The sequence below is a fragment of the Hibiscus syriacus genome, unplaced genomic scaffold, assembly GCF_006381635.1.
Source record: "Hibiscus syriacus cultivar Baekdansim isolate YM2019G1 unplaced genomic scaffold, ASM638163v2 tig00000910_pilon, whole genome shotgun sequence".
In the NCBI taxonomy this organism is placed as follows: domain Eukaryota; kingdom Viridiplantae; phylum Streptophyta; class Magnoliopsida; order Malvales; family Malvaceae; genus Hibiscus; species Hibiscus syriacus.
Window position 1 is genome coordinate 304,800 of NW_024061831.1, and position 25,681 is coordinate 330,480.

Here is a 25,681-nt window from a genome sequence, read left to right on the forward strand (position 1 = left end):
AATGTTTAATCATTGTTTAAAAATGGATTGGTTTTTCGATATTAAAATATTAATTTATGATTTCATGTGATTAGGAAATAGTTTTAAAGTTATAAGAGGAATGTTTCTAAACAAAACAAAAATTTAAGCATTCATGTTCAGTGAATGTTTATAAGATTGATGTGACATATTTAGCTAGTACTTGGAAACATATAAGGGCTATAAGTGTTACATTTATTGGTATCAAAGCTACAGGTTTAGTTGATTCTCGGCTAAACCAAACCTATGTTATGTTGAAAATATGTACATGACACTAGGATGACAAAATTACTGTTCTGGTATGGTTTGATAATTTTATTTGTGATGTTACTCCTTACTAACTTAATGTTATTTGATTGTTGTTTAGATGTCAAATTTAAAAGGCACTAGAAAGGTTACCGAATAGGAGGTTCCAGAGGGAACTGACAATGGAAGTAGTAACGAGGTGGACCATTTGCCTCAATAGTAGGGAGCAAAGGCACATCAGGGAGTGCGAGCTTTGGATCAGGGGACATTTCTGTAGGATCATGAGGCTATTTTGGTTAGATATCAGCCAGTAGCAACACCTCCCCCTCCCCCTCCTCTGCCTTCACCTCCTCCTCTTACTCCTCCAGCTCTTAGAATATCAGGGGACATTTCTATAGGATCATGAGGTTATTTAAAGGTGAAGAAAATGAAGGCCCAGTAGTGGCAGATATGTGGTTAAACGATGTTAAGATCATGTTGGATAGTCTTCATTGCTCAGATAAAGGAGTAGTCTCACTATTGTGAGGTCAGGCTCGTATATGGTTGATAAATGTGACTACATGTGTTCTTACTGATCAAATTACTTGGCAGTTCTTTCAGGAGGCTTTTCATAAGAAATATATCGAGGAGTAGTTTATTATTAAAATGAAGCAGAAATTTTTCAACCTAATCCAGGGCCGTAGATCAGTATATGAGTATGAGTGCGAGTTTAATAAGCTCGCCCGATATGTTTCGGAGATGGTTCCCACATAGAGAGATGTGTGCCAGAAGTTTATTTGATGCCTCTTCCCCAGACCGAGGGAACTTCTATTGACTACAAATTTGACCACTTTCAAGAAGTGGTAAATAAAACTAAGGATTTAGAAATGGCACAAGATGAAAGATTTATGCTTGATCAAAGGTGGGAGTCAAATAGATCAGGAGCATCATTCTTGTCATAGTCTAAAAGAGGTCGAGGTTTGGGATATCAGTACCAAAATAAGTCTGAAGATGGTGTTTCTGGTCGATAGGGATATGATGAAAAGGAAAAAGGACTTCAGTCATAGACAACATCTACTGGAACTGGTAGATCAACGCAGTTGCAGGGATAGTTCCCATTATGTCAGTAGTATGGAAAATATCATCCTTGAACATGTAGAGCAGGTTTAAGAGCTTGTTTTTCATTGTGGAGACACTGGTCATTTTATTAGAGACTACCCGATGGCAAGAGAGAGATCTATTCAGATAGAGTGATCAGTGGCGGAGTCCTAGAGAGATGGTCGAGGAAGAGATAAAGGGAGGGATATTCAGAGATAGCTTTCTAGTATGATGTATGTGCTCCAGCTAGAATCTACAATGTCAAGACCAATGAGGATCGGGATGACCCTGAGATTATAGCAGGTACTACCTATCTTTATGATGAGCTTGTATTTGTTTTGATTGATCTAGGTTCTAAGCATTCCTATGTTAGTTCAAAATTAGTCAGAGATAAAAGCATTCTATTAGAACTTATCGATAGTGATATGATATCTAGGAAGCCACTAGGTCATAGTGCCAAAATTACACAAATTAGTAGAAATTGTCCGGTAAAGATTCAAAGGGTTGTATTTCCAGCGAATCTTATGGAGTTCCCTTTGATGAGTTCGAGATCATATTGAGCATGGATTGGTTATCTCGACATTATGGATGGGTAGATTGTCACATAAAGCGACTACTTTTTAAAGATGCAGAGGGTTTAGAAAATAGTAATCAAATAAAAAGCAAAATCATTGCCCAACTTGATATCCGCGGTAATGACAACGAAATTGATGCAAAAAGGTTGTACAACTTTCTTGATAAATATAATTGATACCCGGACATCTAAAGTTCGATTGGAGGATATTTTGACAATTAAAAAATTTCCATATGTTTTTCCTAACGAATTACCCAGATTACCTCCGAATCGAGAGGTTGAATTTAAGATTGATATTTTTTTAGTACTGTGCATAATTCGATGGCTTCTTATTGAATGGCTCTAACATAACTTAGAGAGCTTAAGGGTCAATTGTATGAGCTACTTGAACGAGGCTATATTAGACCGAGTATGTCTCCGTTGGGTGCACCAATTTTGTTTGTTAAAAATAAAGACGGATCGATGCGATTATAAATAGATTATCGACAGTTGAATAAAGTGATAATAAAGAACAAGTACCCTCTTCCAAGGATCGATGATATGTTTGCTCAGCTCAAGGGTGCTTCAATATTCTCAAAGATTGATCTTCGGTCTGGATATCATCAGTTAAAGATTAAAGAGGAAGATGTTTTGAAGACAACTTTCAGAACCCGATATAGTCACTATGAGTTCGTACTAATGCCATTTGGACTAACTAATGATCTAGAAACGTTTATGGATTGATGAATTAGGTGTTTCAGTCATATTTAGATCATTTTGTGGTCGTGTTCATCGATGATATTTTGGTATATACTAAGACCAAAGAGGAACACGATGCACATCTCCACATTATACTTCAAACTTTGAGTGATAAAAAGCTTTATGCCAAGTTGAAAAAAGTGAATTATGGCTATCAGAAGTTGCTTTTCTTGGTCATGTGATTTCTTCTGAGGGAATCAGAGTAGATCTAAAGAAAGTACAAGCTATAGTGGAGCGAAAACTCCAAAGAATATTTATGAGGTTCAAAGCTTCTTGGGATTAGCCGGCTATTATCGGAGATTCGTGAAGAATTTCTTGATGATTGATTTTCCACTTACCAAGCTTCTTAGAAAGGATGTACCATTTGTTTGGATTGAAAAGTGCTAAGAACCCACTAGGTTATAGTGCCAAAGTTACACAAATTAGTATAAATTAACCGGTAAAGATTCAAGGGGTTATATTTCCAGCGAATCTTATGAAGTTGCCCTTTGATGAGTTCGAGATCATATTGGGCATGGATTGGTTATCTCCACATTATGGATGGGTAGATTTTCGTATGAAGCGACTATTTTTAAAAGATACAAAGGGTTTAGAAATAATAGTAATCAGATAAAAAGAAAATCATTGCCCAGCTTGATATTTGCAGTAATGACAACAAAATTGATGCAAAAAGGTTATACAACTTTCCTGATAAATGTAATTGATACCCAGACATCTGAAGTTTGATTAGAGGATATTCTGACAATTCAGAAATTTCCAGATGTTTTTCCTAACGAATTACCCAGATTACCTCTGGATCGAGAGGTTGAGTTTAAGATTGATATTTTCTGAGTACTGCGCATAATTCGATGGCTTCTTATTGGATGGCTCCAACAAAACTTAGAGAGCTTAAGGATCAATTGTATGATCTACTTGATCGAGGCTATATTAGACTGAGTATGTCTCCGTGGGGTGCAACAGTTTTGTTTGTTAAAAATAAAGACGGATCGATGCAATTATGTATAGATTATCATTAGTTGAATAAAGTGATAATAAAGAACAAGTACCCTCTTCAGAGGATCGATGATCTGTTTTCTCAGCTCAAGGGTGCTTCAATATTCTCAAAGATTTATCTTCGGTCTGGATATCATCAGTTAAAGATTAAAGAGGAAAATGTTTTGAAGACGACTTTCAGAACCAGATATAGTCACTATGAGTTTGTACTGGTGCCATTTGTACTAACTAATGATCTAACAACATTTATGGATTGATGAATTGGGTGTTTTAACCGTATTTAGATCATTTTGTGGTCATGTTCATCGATGATATTTTGGTATATACTAGGAACAAAGAGGACCACGATGCACATCTCCACATTTTACTTCAGACTTTGAGTGATAAAAAGTTTTATTCCAAGTTGTCAAAAAGTGAATTATAGCTATCAGAAGTTGATTTTCTTGGCCATGTGATTTTGGCTGAGGGAATCATAGTAGATCTTAAGAAATTACAAGCTATATTAGAGTGGAAAACTCCAAAGAATGTTTATGAGGTTCAAAGCTTCTTAGGATTAGCCAGCTATTATTGGAGATTCGTGAAGAATTTCTCGATGATTGCTTTTCCACTTACCAAGCTTCTTAGAAAGGATGTACCATTTGTTTGGATTCAAAAGTGCTAAGAAAGTTTCAACACGCTTAAATAAGATTTTAACAGAAGCACTAATTTTATTACAGCCAGAATGATGTAAAGATTATGTGATTTTCAGTGATGCGTCTCATAATGGGTTGAGATGTGTTTTGATTCAAGAAGGTAAAGTGGTAGCCTATGCTTTAAGATAATTAAAGACACACGAATGAAATTATCCGACTCATGATTTGAAGCTAGCAGATCTGGTGTTTGCTTTAAAAATTCGGCGCCACAATGTATATGGTAAACGATGATATATTTATACAGATCACAAAAGTTTGAAGTATCTGCTTACTCACAAGGAGTTGAATCTAAGGCAAAGGAGATGGATCAAGCTTCTAAAAGATTATGACATGATTATTACTATCATCCTGGAAATACTAATGTGGTAGCTGATGCACTAAGCCAAAATACATTTTTTGCTTTACGAGCTTTGGATGCTTGATTATAAATGAAGAATGATGGTGTGCTTGTTGCATAATTGAGATCGAAACATGCATTGTTGGATCGAATCAAATATCTTCAAGGAAAAGAAAAAAATAATTAAAAAGGATCAAACAGATGAGGAAAAGTGAAACGAAAGACTTTGAAATCAAGTATAATGGATGTTTATATTATCGGGATCAAGTGTGCATACCCGATAATGAAGAATTGAAGAAGGATGTTCTTTCTGAAACTCATTATAGTCCTTTGACTATGCATCTAGAGGAAATAAAATGTATCAAGATTTGAATAGTTGATATTGGTGGACAAGTATGAAAAGGGATATAACATAGTTTGCATTCCAAATGTCTAACCTGTCAGCAGGAAAAAGTAGAGCATCAAGTGTCATCTGGTCTGCTGCAACCTATTTCCATTCCTCATTGGAAATGGAAAGAGTTACCATGGATTTCGTGACAGGTTTACCTTTGACACCCAGTAAGAAAGACTTTATCTGCACTACAAGAAAATATACCTTTAATGACACACGAACGATGACACACGGTAATTTATGACTTGCAAAAAATGTGTGTCATAAAAAAATGTCATGTTTCTTAAAATCTGAACAATTTATGACTTACAATAATGTGTGTCATGTTTAATAGTCATAATCCAAAAAATTTAGCAAACACACGGAGTACACTTTTCATTGTGTGTCATCTCTAAAAGTCGTCTTTTAATTTCCCTCCATAATTTTCATCACGCATGTTTTCCCGCTTCTAGTCCTCCTCGATCATCAGTTCACACTAAACCTATGTTTCCCTTTTTCTCTTTGCATCAGTTCACACATGATTCCCCCCTTTTCTCTTTGCATTCATGTTACCAAGAAACACAATATTGAGAGATCATATGGAGAATGATTCTTCCCCAAACCCTACCCCTCCAAAATGCAAACGAAAGCACCCAAAATCATCTAAGGAGAACACTCCGCCGCCAGATCTAAACTCACAACTCTCCCCCGCCTTAACAACTAAGATCAAGTTCCCCTTGCCACCTCATCCTCCGTCCTCCAACCCTCTCAAACGCAAGCTTCTCACGGAAAACCTCCATGAACACCCCATCTCTAGAGCTTTCGATTCCAGTGTCAAGGTATTTCATTTTTTAACCCAAAAAAAACTTAATTATGAGGTTTACGACATTTTAAATTTTTTAAATCTTAATATTTTTAAAAGGTGATTCTACGGACGCAACCACTGATTAAAGAAGAGTAAGAAACGGAAATAATTGTTGAGAAAATGACCGACGATTCTTTGAGCATCAACGGACAGACCTTCACTTTTGACTCATTCGCCAACACGGATGCAACTCAGCATTGATAATAAGCTTAGTTTTATTAATTTATATATGTTTAATTATTTCTGAAAGGCCTTATTTTTTTCTTTTACTGTAGCATGATATCTTCCAGCTCGTAGGAGCGCCTCTTGTTGAAAATTGTCTTGTTGGATTTAACAGCTCGTGTTTTCTTATGTCCATGTACTCGCTTCTTCATTTTCTTTGATTTCATACGTGAAATACTTTTGTATTGATTAATTTGTTTTTCAATTTTTGGGTCCGAATAAAATGGTTTTATTAAACTGGCAGCGAAAAGACTTATACTATTTGGGGTCCAACAAATGCCTTGTTTGAAGAAAATTTATAAAGCGATCAGAAGGGCTTAACTCCTCGTGTGTTTTGGCATTTATTTGATCGTATAAATGAGGTGAAAGTTTTAAATTTATGTTCATCAATGAATTTGTTGATTTTTTTGAATTTTAAGAATGGACCATTTTTAATAGTTTGTGTTCTGACCTTCTTTATTATATAGGAGCAAATTAAGCTTGCTGATAAACATCTCAAGTATCAAATTCGTTGTTCTTTTCTTGAGGTAGAGTTGATTGAATTATTTTGATTCTTAGTTTTGACATAATTGGACTGCTTAGCTTTGTACTATTCTTGTTCCTTATCACTTCATTTTCAATTTTCTTTTGCAGATATACAATGAGCAAATAGCAGATTTATTGGATCCAAATCAAAGAAATCTACGGGTAGAATGGATTATTATTTAACTTTTCAGTTTCCATTTTTTACTGGACGAAAAAATTAGATTTTCTTATATTGTTCTATCATTTTCATCCAGATAAGAAAAGATGTAAAATCTGGCATCTATGTTGAGAATTTGACAAAAGAGTATGTGCATTCAATGAAGGGATTGACTAAGCTACTACTAAAGGTTTTTCTTCTTTTTCTTTCTTTTCCTTTTGGCCGATGCTTTGATTGCTAATTTCTTAATAATCTTTCATAAAGAAGATACTCAATTCTTATGTTTAGAATGCTAATGCTTTTCTTTTTCTTGAGAGAAATGGATTGGACCATTTATTCCAATAATAAGCTACTGAATGAATGATGTAGGGATTATCAAGTAGAAGGACAAGTGCGACTAGTATAAATGCTGAAAGTTCTCGTTCCTATAGTGTTTTAACTTGTGTTGTTGAATCTCGATGCAAGGTAATAATGCTTCGAATGCCAAGTGTTCTATTTTGTGTTTATAGTATTTAGGTTTGAGCTGATATACTTTCTCCAATTACAAATTGGTGGAATCAAATCACTAATTTCTTAGCTATGCAAAGAGGAATTTTCTTATATACCATGTCATTATTTATTTGCTAATTTCTTAGATACCCTCTCAATCATGCTTGAGGGATTCAGAAGTACTCTTTATTGTTACAGAGTGTGGCCAACGGTGTAAGTTGCTTTAAAACAAGTCGGATAAATTTCATTGATCTAGCTGGCTCAGAGCGACAAAAGTTAACTGGTGCTGCAGGGGAGCGCTTTAAAGAGGCAGGCAATATTAATCGTTCACTCTCGCAGCTTGGGTATGCTTTTTATTTTTCCTTTCCTATCATCCTTAATCTAGACTCTCTAATTGTTATTTAATTGTACAAAAGGGTAGATATTTTTCCAATTTTGTCATAGTTTGATGCATAAACTATTCAAAATCTTTTAGCTTTCAAATAGTTAGCAAACTATAATACTGAACATTGTTGATCTCCAAATACGATGGCATCTTGACTGATGTAGGTTTTCTATTATTCATATGTTTATGTTAATTCATTGTTGTTATTCTTTTGAATTTAGATGCAAGAAACGGGAAAGGAGGAATACGAGATTGATAAAGCATTATTGTGGAAAAAGACAAGACAAATGAAAAAATAAGGTTATGACCCGAATGTCCTGATTGTTGTTGATAAAATGGTAAGTTCCTGTGAACATTCCTACTTTATTTATTTTCTACTTATTGTTATAGCACCAAGTTAGTATATATGTCAGCTTATTTCAAACTACATTATTTTTTTCATACTTGCAATAATCTTATTATTATGATTTAAATAAAACCCCACGAAAAATAAAATCAAGTAAATATTAAGAACCCTTGGGTTCTCCCTTGTTGAATCAATAACAAGAATCAGATTAGTTCTAGTAAATATTAATGCAAGTACTTATTAGCAAGAATGAAAACTGTGAATTCGTGTTGTGATAATGTATATAATTTATATGGGAAACTTTACTAATTAAATGTGTTAAATTTATTTTTACATATGCTTCAAAGAATGCATATGTAAAATTGGTCATTTTAGTACTCTTTGATATACTTCACTTTAAATAAGTATAAATTATATACTTATTTCATATTTTTTACTTAGGTTGGAATGGGAAGGAAGAATACACGGATGAAGACATTGATGATATTCGCAAAGAGTGGGTATCTTATGTGGCAAACTTTATTATGCCGTGATATTTTGTATCGACATATGATTACAATATTTTTGATAACTTAATGTTAATATATTGTATGCAAATGGATTGCTTATATATAATATGATATATATATATTTAGTATTTATGAGGCATTAAATGTGATATAGTTTGATTATTTATCAATCTACAATATATATATATATATATATTTTACGACATACAATCACGACACACAAATGTGTGTCATCTTTTTTAATGATGTGTGCTTCGATGACATGCAATTTAAGTCGTAAATGTAAGTCATAAATGCGTGTCATAAATTTATGACACTCAAATGTGTGTCGTCTTCATTTATGATGGTAGCTTCAATGACGCCAATGCGCGTCATAAATGTGTGTCATAAATGCGCGTCATAGATTTATGACACACAATTGCGTGTCATCTGGATTTATGACGGTGGCTTCAATGACGCGCATTTGTGTGTCATCTGCACCCATAGATGACGCGCAATGCGCGTCATTAAAGGGGTTTTTTCTAGTAGTGCTAGGTGATTGTGGATAGATTGACTAAGACAACGCACTTTATTCTAGTGCGAGAGGATTACTCTATGGACAAGTATGTTGAATTATATATCAAAGAGATAATACGGCTTCATGGAAAACCTATCTCGATAGTTTCTGATAGAGACCCAAGATTTATTTTGAGATCATGGAAGTCTCTGCATGAAACCTTGGGAACTCGATTGAACTTCAATACAGCTTATCATCCTCAGACAGTGGTCAATCTGAGCGAACCATCTAGGTACTTGAAGACATGCTAAGGGTGTGTGTTATTGATTTCAAAGGATCATGGGAAATGTATTTTCCTTTAGTAGTGTTTGCTTATAACAACAATTATCAATTGAGTATCATGATGGCTCCTTTTGAAGCATTGTATGGAAGAAAATATTGAACGTCTTTGAATTGGTATGAACTAAAGGATCGAGACATAATTGGTCTTTATCTGATCAAATAAGTGGAAGACAAAGTGAAAGTAATTCACGATAATCTCAAGATAGCTACTAACAGACAAAAATATTATGTTGATTTGAAGAAAAAAAATCAAATTTCAAGAGGGTGATAAGGTATTTCTTAAAGTATCACCCTGGAAAAAGGTTCTAAGATTCGGGCACAAAGAAAAGTTGAGTCCGAGATTCATTGGCCCGTACGAGATTATAAAGGGAGTTGGTCCGCTAGCTTACCAGTTAGCATTACCTCCAGAAATGGATAAGATTTATAATGTGTTTCATGTATCGATGCTTTAGAAATATTGATTAGATCCTTTGCATGTGATTACACCAGAGGAAATTGAAATTCAGTCGGATCTATCATATGAAAAAGGACCAGTAAATATTTTAGCTCATGGAGTCAAAGAACTGGAACAAGATAAATCCCTGGTGAAAGTTCTTTGGCATAACCATAAAGTTGATAAAGCAACTTGGGAACGAGAAAAAGACATAAAAAACAGTTTCCTCATATGTTTACTCGAGGTATGTAGATATTGTCGGAACCGTCTTTCGGTTGGTCCCGGAATTAGGCTTCGACATGAATGAATTGGGTTAGAGTCGCCACCAATCACTTTAAAAAACATTTAGGTGGATCGGACATCATCTTACCTGATCTGCGCTTTACCATAAATGTGTCGGGTTCGGGAGTCGGTTACGGTCAAGGAAGGACTAGCATCCTTGAACCGCCCTTTCGGTACCAATTAATTTGCCGGTTGTCTTTAATTGCGAAAATTAAAAATTTAAATTAGAATTTAAAGATTCAATTCAAATTACTTACCGTTGATTGGTTGGAATTCTTCTAAAAAATGTCAAAATGAATGTTGGATTATAAGAATAAAAATAAATAAATACGAAGACTATTAACATTTCGGTTCAACAAAGGTAAGTAATTTGAAGACTATCGGTTCAACAATAATAGTTCGGTTCCATTGTCCCCACGCCAACCTACTATTATCACACAGGTAGTATAAAAGAATACCTTAGTTAAAGAACTCCATAAAATGATTTCGACTTATTACGAACCTACAACAAGGTTTCACGCTGGACATTTCAATACAAGTACTAGACTTCATACTTAATCCTTTTTTCTCTAAATTCAATAATAAATTTCTATATATGCACACAACTCTGTTAATCTTAAAAATTAAACAGAGAAAGAAAGATGCCTAAAGGTATAATATAAATAAATGTAAATAAAATACAATAATGGACTAAAAATGCTTTAAAAATTGAATCTGAAAATGAACACTTACAGTTGAATGTTTTATGGATTCATAGATTTGGAGATTTTGAAATTAAAGGCCTTCGACATTCCTTGCTATTTATAAACTACAAATGGATGGTAGATGAAATTATTGTTTCGTCCCTCCAGTACTTTCAGCCACTAACGCACATACATATTTCCAAATGTAGTCACCTCTAGCTATGTGTCTCCATTGCTTACATACTGCCATGCAAGCAGCAAGATCCGTGCCATCACAGAAAGATTCCTCTTTGCACGTTATCGCTTTCTCTCACAGCATGTGAACAACGACAATCAAAAGGCAAAGGGGGTATTTTTTACGTGCGTAGGTTAATAAAAACTGCATTAAAACCAGTGATGGAAATACTAACAGGAAAAAGGGTAATTAATTGGCAGAGAAGCTCGAGAGAGAACGGAGGAAAAAAGGAAAACGAAAGGTAAGAGAGTTGTGGCGGCGTAAAGCAGAGATGGAGAATGTTTCTTTTTTATTTATTTGAAAAGAAAGGGGGTGAGATTGGAGACAAAAGGATGATGTTTCGACATGGATTTTTCCAACGGAGAAGAAGAGGAGCACGACGATGATCTGAAATCTCAAAACACCACACAAGAGTTTTCGGTTACCTCCTTTTTGCTTTTTTCTTGCCTCCCTATTGCTCTCCCCCCGACTCCATTTTAAATGAAAAAAATGGGAAGTGCTCTCCGCCCTTCCCGTTGTTTGTTGTTCGTGAATGGAGTCGTTTGGAACATGGGAAGCTAACCTACGTTGCTGGGATAGTTGGGGTTGAACCTGCAGCACGTCACCACTCATGCGTGGCAAAATTTTGGGACGTGTCCTTGCATGGCATTCAAGAAATCACGTGAGTTCTTGAATTATGCTTTAAGAGCTCTTGAGTTTTCGCCTAGGTGAGTAATCTTCGGCCTTAAGTACCCCGGATTTGATGGCCCAATCTTGATATGTTGTTGTACCATCCACGCACAACCTCGGGTTGCCACACATTCAAATATTTCGAGGCCTGTAAAATAATTATAATATATAAATTAATAAAATAATAATAATAATAATAATAATAATAATAATAATAATAATATATAATTATTTTTGTAGACCCGGACAAAAACATATGTCTACAGATACATATGGAAAATTCGAGGATGAATTTTATTTAATGGGAGAGGAATTTTAATACCCCAAATTTTGCCTAGTGACTAAAATGTAAATTTTGGAATTTTAATGGCTAAAGTATAAACTTTAAAAGTTTAGAGACCAAAAATATAATTTTAAAAAGTTATACATTTTAGCATGTTAATGAACAGTTTGGCCTAAAACAAATTTTTTCATGGGAATCGTATTTTTGATACGAAATTTGTGTTTAAAACTATAAAGCGTTAAAGTTTAGTATATAAATCGGATAATCGGATCAAACCAGAATTTTACAAAAATTTGAAGGATGTTGGATGATGGTTGGAAATATTATTTTCATATTTTAGATTAGATAAATTTAGCTCAAATCAATATAATTTTTTAGATTTGGCCGAACTGTTGAATTTTAGTGACTAAAATGCATTTTTTTTAAAATTGCATTGTCAAAGTAGAAAGTCAAACCCAAGTTGATTCATCTTTGACTAAGGAATATTTTAATGGAAGATAATGCAATGACATTGGTAATTATCAAGTTTCATTAATTGTATTTTTGGGATTTCTCATTAATTGAATTTTAAATTCAATTATATTATAAAGTAGACATGTGTTAAGGATTATATTACTAGAATAATCATGAAATTAAACACATTTCCAGCCATTTTGTTCATATAGGTCGAACACCATTTCTCTTCAAAGTAAGATTTTATTTTTGATTTCTGAAGTCGCATACTTGATTTTTGGATTAAGTTATTAGATAGAGAATTAATCTACATGAAATTCTATATCATTTAGTATAAGTATTACATTATGAACAAGCTTATGTGTTGAGTTTGAAAATTAGGGTTTATGCAGGGTTTGTTGAGTTTAAGAAATTGATAAAGGATTTTTATGAAGTATTAAATTTTTATTAAATGTAGAAGTATCATTTGAGTAAATTATTGCAATGCTAAAAAATTTATTAGTATGTTGATTTTTGAGTTTAAATATTAAGTCGAGATTAAATTGCAAGTTTATCAAGTTGGGTGTTGAAATTAAAAAGTATAAGAAAGTTTGGGATGAAATTGCAAGCTTTTGAATGTTAAAGTGTTGATTTGAGTATTTTATTAAAGTGCTGAATTTTTTTTGTATTTAATGCGCAATGATCATAATGGTGAAGGATCATTATGAATTTAATAGAAAAAGTTAAGATGAATTCTAGAAGAATTCATAATTAGTGGTTTGATTGTGTAATTGAAAAAAGTTAAAGGGTTGATAAAGGGAATAAATAATTATGGAATTAAATGAATATTGTTTTGAAGTTTGAATTTATGATGGGAGTATAATTTAGTTATATCGATTAATTATCGATTTTTATTTTTAAAGACTTTTATATTTTTTAGTTTAGATTGTGTTAGTTTTATACTAACATATAATTTGAATATGTTATATTATTATGTTATGTTTTCAGACTATGATAAATCTAGCGTATCAAACAACCCAAAAGGAAAGGATAAAGCACGTGATTAGTAGTATTGCCTAAGGTTCGGCAATCAAGCAAAGGTGAGTGTAGTTTATTAATTTAATTATTTTGATTGAGGACGACTTGCGATAAATCAACCTCATATCATTTTTCAAGCATGTTTTCTACATTAATTATGAATTATTTCCATAATGTTTAAATAAATGTTTTATGGATGATTTAGGGTATGAACTACCCAAGTACGAATTTTATGAATAAGAATTCTAAATGTTTATGATTTTTAGACGTTAATTAATAAATGATTATATTATGAATTAAAGGCCATTGTATGTTGCAGTGAGAGTCATAGATATAGTTGGCATGTCATTAAATTGAGTACTTTCAAGTTAAGTTATGGTATATTTGTGTATGTTATGATATGCACCGTTAGTGCTCATGTTATGATTGCACTTGGAGTGCATTTTATAATCAGTTATGATTAGCATTATGATGTGCCTATTTCTCACCTTATATTCTACTCACGTACCTTATTTCTCTTAAATATACTTTGGGCTATGAAAATGAAATATGAAAGTATGAATATGTTAAGTTTCCAGGAAATATGATATGTTCATGTTATCTGATATTATTTATCATGATTTTTATAAGAATATAAAACAAATAGATTTTCAATTTACGATGCAATACTGGGCTAGAATAAGTCGGTTTGAATGTTTAATGTTTTATTTAATCCATTTCCAATGTTTTAAGTATTTATGATATTTTTAAATTTTTTTATCTCACCTTAGCTTACTACTGCCTCACCAAGTTATACTTAGCGCATGATGATTTTCATGCGGAGTTTTGATAGAGATACATACGTGTAGTGAGGAACCTCCCGAGCATCTTTTAGAAATCATCTATATTATCAGTATCAGTAAGACATCTTCGATGTTACTTTTGACTAGTATTGGCATGTATATTTATAATATCAGTTTGCTTTATCTGTTTTATTCTATATGGTCCATAATAGTAAACTAGGAACATTTTATTTTGACTAGACTAGCTATATTTGTATATATGAATGAATAGCTAACCACATTAAAATGGTTTTAAAACTTAGTAGTGTTTAGGTAGTATTATATAGTTTATGAAACATCTCTAAACTGTTTAATCATTTTCGAAAAATGGATTGGTTTTTCGATATTAAAATATTAATTTATGATTTCATGTGGTTAGGAAATAGTTTTAAAGTTTGAAGAGGAATGTTTTTAAACAAAACAAAATTTTAAGCATTTATGTTCAGTGAATATTTAGAAGATTGATGCGGCATCTTTATCTTGTATTTCAAGATGTATACAAGCTATGAGTATTACAAGTATTCTGGCAAAGGATGTAAAGAAGTTACGAAACAAAAAGATCCCCTTAGTGAAAGTACTATAGAGGAACAATGGTGTCAAAGAGGCCACCTAGGACATCGAGGAAGACATGAGACTTCATATCCGCATCTTTTCTACTCATCTAAAATTTCAAGGATGAAATTTCTTTATAGGAGGGGAGAGTTGTAATACCCCAAACCTCGGGTTAGTAGTTTGGGTTGACCCTAGACCCATAGATAGGGCCCAAGTGATAAGTTTAGGGATAAGTTTATTGAGAAATAAAAAGAAGAGGACCTAAAGTGTAAATTTCCCATTTTCAAATCAAGAGCTAAACCCCCTTATTTTCTTTGATATCAACGTGAATTATTCCCATATTTTTCTTACCAAACACTCTTCCTCTTCTTTTCATTTTCACTCTTTATCTTCATCTTCCTCTTCCATAGTAAAGCAAGGTTGAAGCTTTAAGGATTTCAACACCTAGTTGGGTCTAGATAAGGTAAGAATGTTAATGTTCCTTTTAAGTTCTTCAATTTAATCCCCATCCCATATTCTTAGTTTTAAGTTTTGAACAAAAAATGGGTTTAGTCAAGGTTTAAGGACCTAGGGGATTCTAACTTGTTTAAGAGGTAAGATGTAAGTTAGAAAGTGTTTTAAATTCATAAATGTCTCATAAACAAGCTAGTAACACCATTTCTATGTTATGTTAGTGAAATAGGTTGGAGAAGTTTCCAAAGCAAGGGGTAACGAGAAGTTAACTCTTGGGTGAATTAGGTCGTTTTCCAGCTACCAAGACCTTAAGGTAACACCCTTCTAACCTTCTTAAACATTTGTAAGCCTTTTTATGCATTGATGTAGCTTGCATTAGTTTTTGAAGGTTAAGAGCATGTTTATGGTAAATCATAGATTTATGTGTCTCTAAGTTTTAATATGACTTCTTATGACCTTAATAAACTCAAATAAGATACTAATAATGTTTGGGGTCCTCCATAGGGCCTCTAGGATGGTTTGGAAAGTATTTAATATGCCCAAACAGGGCATTTTCGAGTATCAGTATCGATATTGTTCTTATTCAAGGCACAAATCTAAGAAATTTTAGGCAGCAGTTTCAATACTCATGCATAGAGTATTAATACTATAGGCTAGGTCTCGATACCTGAATGAGGGGCTTCGAAAATGATTTTCCAAAGGCTAATTTTGGTATCAATTCTCACAGAAATATCGATACCAAGGGCTGAGTATCGATACTCCCCATAAAGGTATTGATACTACCCATTTTCTCATAGTTGATTTTAAGTTGTCAGTATCGATATTATAATGGGAGTATCGATACTGATCCATCAGTATTGATACGATAATTTCCAACGTAAGAAATTATGGGAATTTTAGAGACACAGTCAAGGGACTCAAACAATTTTTAAATCCTCTAATAAGACATCAAGTGAGAATTATATTAATAATGTGATATTTCATTTAGAAACCCAATAAGTTAGGGAATCATAAGATGTGCCTTATCTGATGTTCAAGAAATGAATCAGACACCTGAACCCCTCTAGAAAATAGAGGAACGGATGTATGTTATGTTTTGGCCAACCCTAAGATAGTGCACTAGGCACATCTTTGCTAATTGGGCGTAGATGCCCCAAGGCTCGACGGAGCAAGTTCTCCAGGTTTGCATTTCCGATGTAGAATGCCATATCTCTACCCTAGGTAGGCTAGAGGGGTGTGTGAGCTCCGAGATATATCCCCTCAGTTGCACCATGATGCCTACCTCTGTATGTATGATTTAGCTAGCATACTTGTACGCTAACATTTATATTATAAGTATGTGAAATAGATGATGCAAATAGTATAGTCTGATTATTAGTGTGACACTGAACTTGTTAGCTCAGCGTTTAGAATTTGTTTCCGTACGCATATTATAGTATGAGTTTTTGGAGAAGCCATCGCCTAGACCATTAAGCAGCCCGCCGCCAACTTTTGAATACATCTCTACTTATTATTTAGTGGGCATGTATTATATATAAACCTTTGTATGTCGAAGCAAACGATATGTATGAATATTTTATAAATTTATATTCAAGTCATTTTGGGGTCTCCCGTAATTTGTAAAACAAGTATATGTATTTATTTTTTTTATTTTTTTCAATATATGGATTTAAGTGAATAAATATGTCATTTAAAAAAATTAGGTTAGCCACTCTGGTGGTCCGTGTGACGTAATTGTCCATCTATCTTTGGGTTGTACTAGATTAGCACGTTACAGTTTAGAACACCTCGGATCTTTTGAATAAGTGTAGATTCAAACGGTCAAGGATTAGCTTTGAAGCTACGCGTGACTTCAAGACTACCAATGTTCAACTCAAGCTTTCGGATATTACGACTCCACGCGAGTTCGAGGCCTTCATAGATTGCCTACAACTCTGCTTGAAAAGTCAAACATTGGCCAATGTTCCTATAGAACCCCGTAACCCACCTGCCATTTTCATCGCGGATGACATCCCCATTAGCCGCTTACAAGAATCTTGGATTCATCACTCCATCCGTGTTCAGTTTGATAACCTCAGTAGCAAGAGCTTCCCAACATGCATTCATTTTTTTGTAAGCATAAGGAGTAGACTTTGACCCTTGACTTTATAAGATCCACAATGCCCAAGATTTGGATGATAAGAGGATATCAGAAAAACCACTACTCTGTCCATTGAAAATGATATTATTGTGATGCTTTCAGAGCTTCCAAATCAGCAATTAAAAAAGATGCCTCCATTTGTAGTCCATGGAATCAAGACATGCATTATATATAAGTTAAACTTAAGCCATCAAATAAAGGTTGGGAGAAGAATAACGAATAAAATTGTGGAGGAACAATTTGAGTCCATATAAGGCTAGTGTACGCACCAATTTTTACCCCACGTGACTAACCCTGCTCCTTGCCACCCACAATAATCACCATGCCCACGTGAAGCTGCAGCAACCTTACCTCTGCACCGCCGCCTACTCCTCTGCTCCCACGCCCCTACACCTGCAACACAGTCATCACCCATCATCAACCCTATGCTGCTCCAACACATCCACCAACAGTAAATTTTTTTATATATGTAATGGGTTATAAAAACCCCAAAAATAGTGTAAAACGGGAGAGGAACAAAAAAAAAACAATTGTAAGGGAGGATTTTTCAGATTGAAAAAAGAAAGAATACAAACATAAAGATTTTTCTTCCTCTTCCATTTGTGTTTTCCATCAATTTTTTATTTTATTTTCTGAAACAACAAACAAATAAGAAGAGGAGTTGAGTCAGTTTACCCTAGTCGATCAAGATTGTTGTGGGTTGTAGTCAAGGAGTTGGGGTTCAGTCGAGTGGCTAGGGGGTAATCTTGGGTTCTAAGCTTCATTTTTAACGTTTGAGGGAGAAAATGAGGTGTTTAGTGGAGTTTTAGGCTAGCTTTAGTCTCCCTAGCCATCATTAGTGGCTATCGAGGGAAGAATCGACCCCAAAACTTGGTGGCCGGCTTCGATTTGGTTCTTTTGGGGGAGAGGGAATTCGACTGTGAGAATGGGGAGATGAGAGTAGAAAGGTGGCTACTTTGGGTGGTCACTTCTACTTCCATGCTTCGGTCACAGTTTAGAGAGGAAGAGTGTCGTATTAGCTCGGCCTCTTGTGCGATTTTGCGGCTTTGAACTATCGGTCGGCGTGGTTGGATGTAGAGAGGGTGGAGAGAAAGTTATAAGTTTAGTTTAGGATTTGAGTTTTTTTCCCTGATATGAAAGAGGGGGAGGGTTTTTTCACGTGATTTTGGAAGATAATGGAGGGGGTTTTGTTTTTAAACCTTTACGTAAATTAGGCACTAGGTCCCCAATTTTCAGTGTGCTTCGTGATTCTGTCCCCAAAGTTAAGGGTTAATCATGCATAGGTCCCCTAACTTTAGAAAACCCATGTTATTTTGGTCAATAAGTTAAGGCTATATCATTGTTTGGGTCCTTGTCTTTAGCCTAGGTAACGTTTGGAGCATTTGTTCGTGGGTAAATTTCTCTTAGGCCCCTTTGTCTAGCCGTGTTTTATATTATGGTCACTAGGTGCATTTGTTTTTATTTTGAACACTATATTTTACTTAGTTTTAATTTAGTCATTAAACTACCATGTTTTTATATGAATTTAGTTACTATTTTTTACATTTATTCATTTTCAATCACTGCTTGTGTTTTGTTATTATTTTATTACGATTTTGATGTGATATTTGTATTTTTATGTTTTAGTAATTGTTTTATTGTGATTTGTTCACTATTTTTATGTTTTATTATGTTTTAATCATTTAATTTCCAGCTCTATTTATTATTGTTTTGGACTATATATTTAATTTTAATTTTAATTTGGTCACTATAATTATTATTTGATTTTAACTATGCATTTTATAATTAGTTTTAATTTGGTTATATTATGTCTATTAATTGCCTTTAATTTATTTGATTTGCCTTTTAATTTAGTTTAATTTTAATCCTTTAATTTTATTACTATATTTTTTTATTGGTGTCCTTCATTTTTAATACTTTAATTTTAGTCTTTTGATTAGTGTATTTTATTCTCTGTTTATTTTATTTTAATCCCATGAGTATATATATGCATGTTTCATATTTTATTATATTAAATGCCTTATTTTGTTATCTTGTATTTTGATCCTTATGTTATTTGTGATTTTATTTTATTTAAGCACTTATATTTGTGTGATACTTATTTTTGAGTCTGTGATTTTTATTGTGTTTATATTTTTGTCATTCAAGTTTAAAGTTTCATCATCTAGCATGATTAATTAAATTAATTCAAATTGGCTTAACTTCTTTCTTTGATCAAATAAAATTATTTTAATCTTGAATTCTTGGGAGAAAGTATTATATTCTTTTTATTTTAGTTGGAAAGAGAAATATTTGTCCTAAAGTATTTTAGGGATTATTTTCTATTCGATTAGAAATATTATAATATTTTCTATTTCTCCTTAGAATTTTCCTTTCAATAAACATTACATGGATGAATTTGGAATTATGAGATCGTAACTTAAATTTGAATTCGAATTCTTAGATTTCCACTATTAGAGACAATTTATAATCGATGGATACCAATTTTATGCGTTGTGGGGGTGCTTATCCTTCCTCACACGTAATCGATCCCTGAACCCTTTTTTTATTATTATTACAAAAAAGAATGAATCTCTGGTTACACGTAGATTGGTGAATATTTTAAAATGATGTTTTCTTAAAAAACTCTTTAAAAAGACGGTTTATAGGTATTCGACCTACCTAACCCAAAAGGTCGATGGAGACTCCTAACATTTCTAAATCTTTTAAAAGAAAACCCCCCAAGTCGTACTAAAGTTTTTCTCCGTACGGGCGAAAAACGACGTTGACAGCTTGGCGGCTCCGTTGGGGACTTTAGAGGGTCAAGTCCTAAATCGATTATATATTGTCTCTATAGTTGAAATTAAGAATTCAATTTTATTTAATTTACGATTCATTTTATTCCTTTCAATTTTTTATTTTATTTTATTTTATATCTTTGCAAACTAATGTGTGTATTTGATTGATTTGCATATATTAAAGTCTTGGATTCTCTTTAGTTCATTTTTTTGTGTGGTTGTTTGTTAAAAGTTTGAGAATTTCTCCTCATACCCGACACTTGCATTGCATAACATAAGCTCTATACTCGAGCTCTTTCCCCTTTAGTGGAGTGAAAGAGACGTCTTCGTGAGAATTTATTCTCTGTGTTAGATATAGCAAGTAGCTTTCGGGGTTTATATGCCCTATGTTTTCGTGAGGATTTATTCTTCGTGTCAGGCATAGGGAAGTGTTCCCTCTCGAATTGAACTCGACCCGCTTAAGCCTATAATGGGTGAGGATTGAGAGTCTGGCTCGCCCAATGTGGCACTGACAAGGATAATTCGAATACCTTTAGTCCTAGAACCAAAACTCTGTATATAATAAACTATAGAAACCCACCTAATCTAAGACCATGCTAGAACTCTATTCGTAGGTACCCAAATAAGTGTACACAAAGTATAAATGAACTATAATCTTCGCCTTTTAATTTTTTTGATATATTATTTTTGAATAAATGCATGTGAACTAGAAATTATGCGGTTAGGGTTTTAATTTCCTCTATGTGTTTTATTCAGTGTATTTTATGGTTCATTTACCAATTGAATTTAATCTTTTCATATTTCACTAACATATATTTTCTCTCTTTGATTATTATTTTTGCTAACATCTTGTCCTTGTCCTGTTGCTTTATTTTGTGCATAAACGTGTTCTTAATACCCGAGGAATTTATCAAATTATAAGGCTTTTAAAACAACAACGTCACACGAAGGGGTAGATATTTTTTATCTACTTTGACATATTGGGACATTATGAGTTCTTTGAAAGTTGTTCTAGGATAATTACATTGAAATTAACACATGTTTCATACATGTCATGTCATAGAAGGTTTTGATTCCCGAGTTAATAGTCGTATTAGAAGGCTTTCAATATGACAATGTCACTCGAAGAGTCAGAATAGAAATGCAAAAATGCATCAATGGTCCAAAAGGGTACTCCATGAAACAACTAAAGAGGTACATCAAGCTAGAATACATGAAGCTCAAATGATGTAGTAAAACAAGCTTTTCAAGGGTGCTACGACGATGTTGATACAACTAGCCGAAAAGAAATAATATGTTTGAAGTCATCAAGAAACAATGATAATCAACACGGGATAGTGGATGATGACAGTCGTATATGGTTGCTCAACAAATGCATTTCTAGAAAAGAAGTCAAAGCATTGGAATTTTCCATCAAGCCAAGGAAATAGAAGAATGATGTTTCCTTGCATATTCGATAAAGATATATGAAATCGAGCAGTATGATGTGATTTGTAATTTTCATCTACCTCGGTGTATTGAGACATTGTATGTTCTTTGGAAGTTGTTTTATGACAATTATTTTGGGGATCAATTCCTTTGCTGCATTTACATTTTGCATTTTGCATTCCCATTTTTGTATCTTTGCATTTGTATGAGCATCTTTGCAGTAGCATCTATACATAGTACATTTCATGATATACATTGCATTTCAACGTGCATTAATCGCAATACTGGGAGTAACTCACGGAATCTTTTGAGAAATTGAAGTCACCCCTTCGTACCTAGAAAAGAATTGAGAACTAAAACGTGGTGTTAGTGTCGTTGAAGTTCGAGGCACTTCATTGAGATATGTGGGGCACCGAAGAGCAAGGTCTAGAATTTGTTTGACCCAGGGTATTGACCTTTAATGTGTCATGAGACATTCTGGTGCCAATAAGGAAAAAGTTCTTCTGTTCACAGTGAAACCTTATTGCACTGGCATTATCCTGTTTGAATGTGTTTTATTCTTTCTTTATTTTTTCAATAAATATTTTCTTAATTGAACTTACATCGTTTTCTAAGGTTATGAGCAATAAACCAAGTTTTAATCTTGTAGTTCTTTGAATATCGAATCAATTACAGGTTCTTTTACTACTTCATTAATTATATGCTTTTGACAAGCGACAAGATTAGACCTAGACCTTTCATACCCCATCCAAAGCCAAAATAACCATCGATGGGTTCCTTACCCGAAATAACACATATTTACTCCCAAAAGATCAAACTTTGATATCACTTACCTTCGAAACAATCAAGTCATGTCCTTATCCCCCCGAGACACCAAAACTGGTATTTTTACCTTCCCATACTGAAATAACATTTCCATAACATTACCTTTTTCAGAATTATGACTTTTAATTCACACATTTCCCTTCCTAAACACAGAACTAGCATTCTTTTCCCAATTTCAATAAATCATGGGGGCATGACGAGGACCTTTACTGCGACAAAGACAAGACGGAGTGTTGCAGATCAAGCTTTTGCAAGAGAATTCGAATAATTGGGGCATACCATGAGCAAATGGAAGAAGAAATAAAGAGAATCATTGAAATAATTCTATCATGCATTAATTACATTGTTTTCATGTAAATAGGATTAATCATGAATACACGTCCCTCTAGGGATACCTCTTTTACTAAGACTTATGTGTATGAGATGATGAACGACTTTTTTTCATTTATCCTTTCAAATATATGTGTGTGTGTGTGTGTGTGTATATATATATATATCTTGTTGTCCCTTTTGAGCCTATAGTATTTTTTTTGATTCAACCCTAACCAATGATCACCCTCCACACTGGGGGGTAAAGATGAAGGACATCTGCTCGCATAAGTGAACATCATCAATCTGGATTTTGCTACAGAGGTAATTAATAGGAAGAAATAACAAGATATCATAATGTGGACCAAATACGAAGAGCTCGAAGATCAAATCGAGTTGACAACACAGAGAGAAAAAGGAGAGATATAGAAAAAAACACACAAAAAAGAAAGCAAAAAAGAAAAAGAAGAAAAAAATGAAAAAAAAAAAAAAAAAAAAAAAAAAAAACGAAAAAAAAAAAAAAAAGAAAAAAAAAGAAGAAAAGAAAGAAAAATCAACTAAACACTTCAAGACGAGCGGTTCAAATCAAAGATCTAGAATCAATTCACCAGAAGATCAGAGAACACCAAAACAAAATAAAAAGAGAATAAAAGACACGCGAGCAAATTCAAGTCGAGCAAGAGAAGATTGAAGACAGCAGAACGAATTGATCATTGGTTCAATAACCCTTAAACACTTGTTTAGGCCTATTTATCCCTTTCTTTCATAACCTTGAGCCCTAGCCTACGATGTGTGCCTGAAAAGTCCTGTAACATCCTCAATACCGGGTTAGTGACTAAATTGGAAAGTTTCAGATTTTGGTGATTAAAATATAATCTTAATAGTATAAAGATTTATATGTAAATGATTGTGTAGGATTGAATTGAAAGGAAGAAATAATGGAAGGGCAAAAGATCCATTTGCAAGGAAAATTAATTAAAGAAGGGATAAGGATATATATGAGTACAAGTGGGATGAAAAGAAGAGAACACCAAAGCCTTCTAGAGTTATCTTCTTCTTCTTTCTTCCTTGTGCGTGTGAACCAAAGCAAAGGTAAGATTTCTGATTATTGAGTTTCTTGTTAAATTTAATATTGGGTTTTGATTATTAGATGATAACTAAGCTTAAGGAACGCTTAAGTTATCTTAACATCAAAGGATGATGGAGTTAGGAGAGATTTAAGATTTGAAGTTCTTAAATGAAATCTTGGAATAGAGTTCATAACTAGAATTGAAAGTTAAATTTGACTTGTCATTAATCTAGTTAAGATATATGAAGTGTTAAAAGTGGAATTCAAACATGTTGGATTATTGATGTAATTCTTGAATTTCATATGAAGGATAGGATTTGAAGGTTAAAGATGAAATAAATGAGTATAAATTGGTTTAAGGATGTGTACTAGAGTTAAGAGTGAAAAAGGGGATTAAACATGAAGGATTTAATCCAAAATGAATGGATTTTCGGGTTCGAAAAGAGGTTCTGGGCAGAGTGCATCGATGCACATTCATAGTGCATCGATTCATCAAGGTTAAAACCCAGAAATTGTTTGATTGTGCACCGATGCATTGGTAGTGCATCGATGCACTCTTTTAAAATAAAGACGTCGAATGCAATTCGTGCATCGATGCATCCCATTAATAGTGAAACATCGAATGTAATCGGTGCATCGATGCATAAGGAGTGCATCGATGCATCCCAGCAATAATACTACATCGAATACCTTTTATGCACCAATGCATCAGTAGTGCATCGATGCATACCTTCATTAAAAGATGAAATTGACTTTTCTCTTAGTCTAAAGAGTGAATCATTAGAGTATATTAGTTATAATACTGATATAGATCCATGTGCAATTATGTAGATACTAAAAGTAAGCTTATTCCGAACGATCAAAGGATTAGAATCGAATCAAAGCAAAGCTAACGTAAGTGCATACTATATGTATATTATCATGGAATAAGACTTGTGATAAGTCTAATCCCTATGTTGATTTTTATAATATAATAGTTGTGAACATGCATACATGCATAAGATATATATACGTTCATGTGATATGATATGTGATATGACCTGTGATATGAGAACATGATATGAAGTGATATGAGATACATGATCACAAGAGAAATGATACGAGTACATGAACATATGAAATATAAGAATAATGCCCATAGTATACGATATGAGAATTATAGGTGTAATTGGCATGCCAAGAGTCGAGGGTATAATAGTCCTTCGGGACGAATACTGAACTAAGGTTCGGTGCCCCATGAGGGAATAGATACGAGCTGTGGTGAAAACATTAGTGCACAACCTCAATGCACTCACATACCTCTAATTTCAATAATATACATGGGCTGTGCAATTAAAATACCGATTTACAGTGAAAGTGATACAAGAAGGTAAGTTTCGTATGTCATTATATGTTATCGTGCGATAGATACATGCATATTGAAATGTCATAATCTAATTGTAAGTATGAACATTCATAAGTTTATTGTTGCATATTCATTTATTGCCTCACTAAGTCTATGACTTAGCGTGTAAGTGATTTACACGTAGGTACCAAGAATCAGGAAAAGTGAAATAGAAGTAGCACGGACAGCAATACTACTAAGAGATCAGATCAGAAGTAATTGACAAAGTATGTACTTGGTTATGTATAGAGTGTTGGCATGTAATAAGTGTTAATTACGAATACTCTGATCGATTTTGTATTTTATGGTTTTATGTAAATTAATGTTTCGTTTTAATGAAAGTTTTAAAAATTCCCGGGATTTTCAATAAGAGTCAAAGTTTGAAAAGTCAATGTGACACCTTGGACTTGTATTCGGGTTGGATATGAGTTAAGGGTGTACATTTAATGGTATCAAAGCTACGGTTTAGTCGATTCTCGGCATAAAC

General features: G+C 33.5%; 1 pseudogene; it reads left to right on the forward strand.

The window, feature by feature from the left end:
* Window positions 1-1,140: 1,140 nt before the first annotated feature.
* LOC120115849 lies at window positions 1,141-7,979 on the forward strand (annotated as a pseudogene).
* Window positions 7,980-25,681: the final 17,702 nt, after the last annotated feature.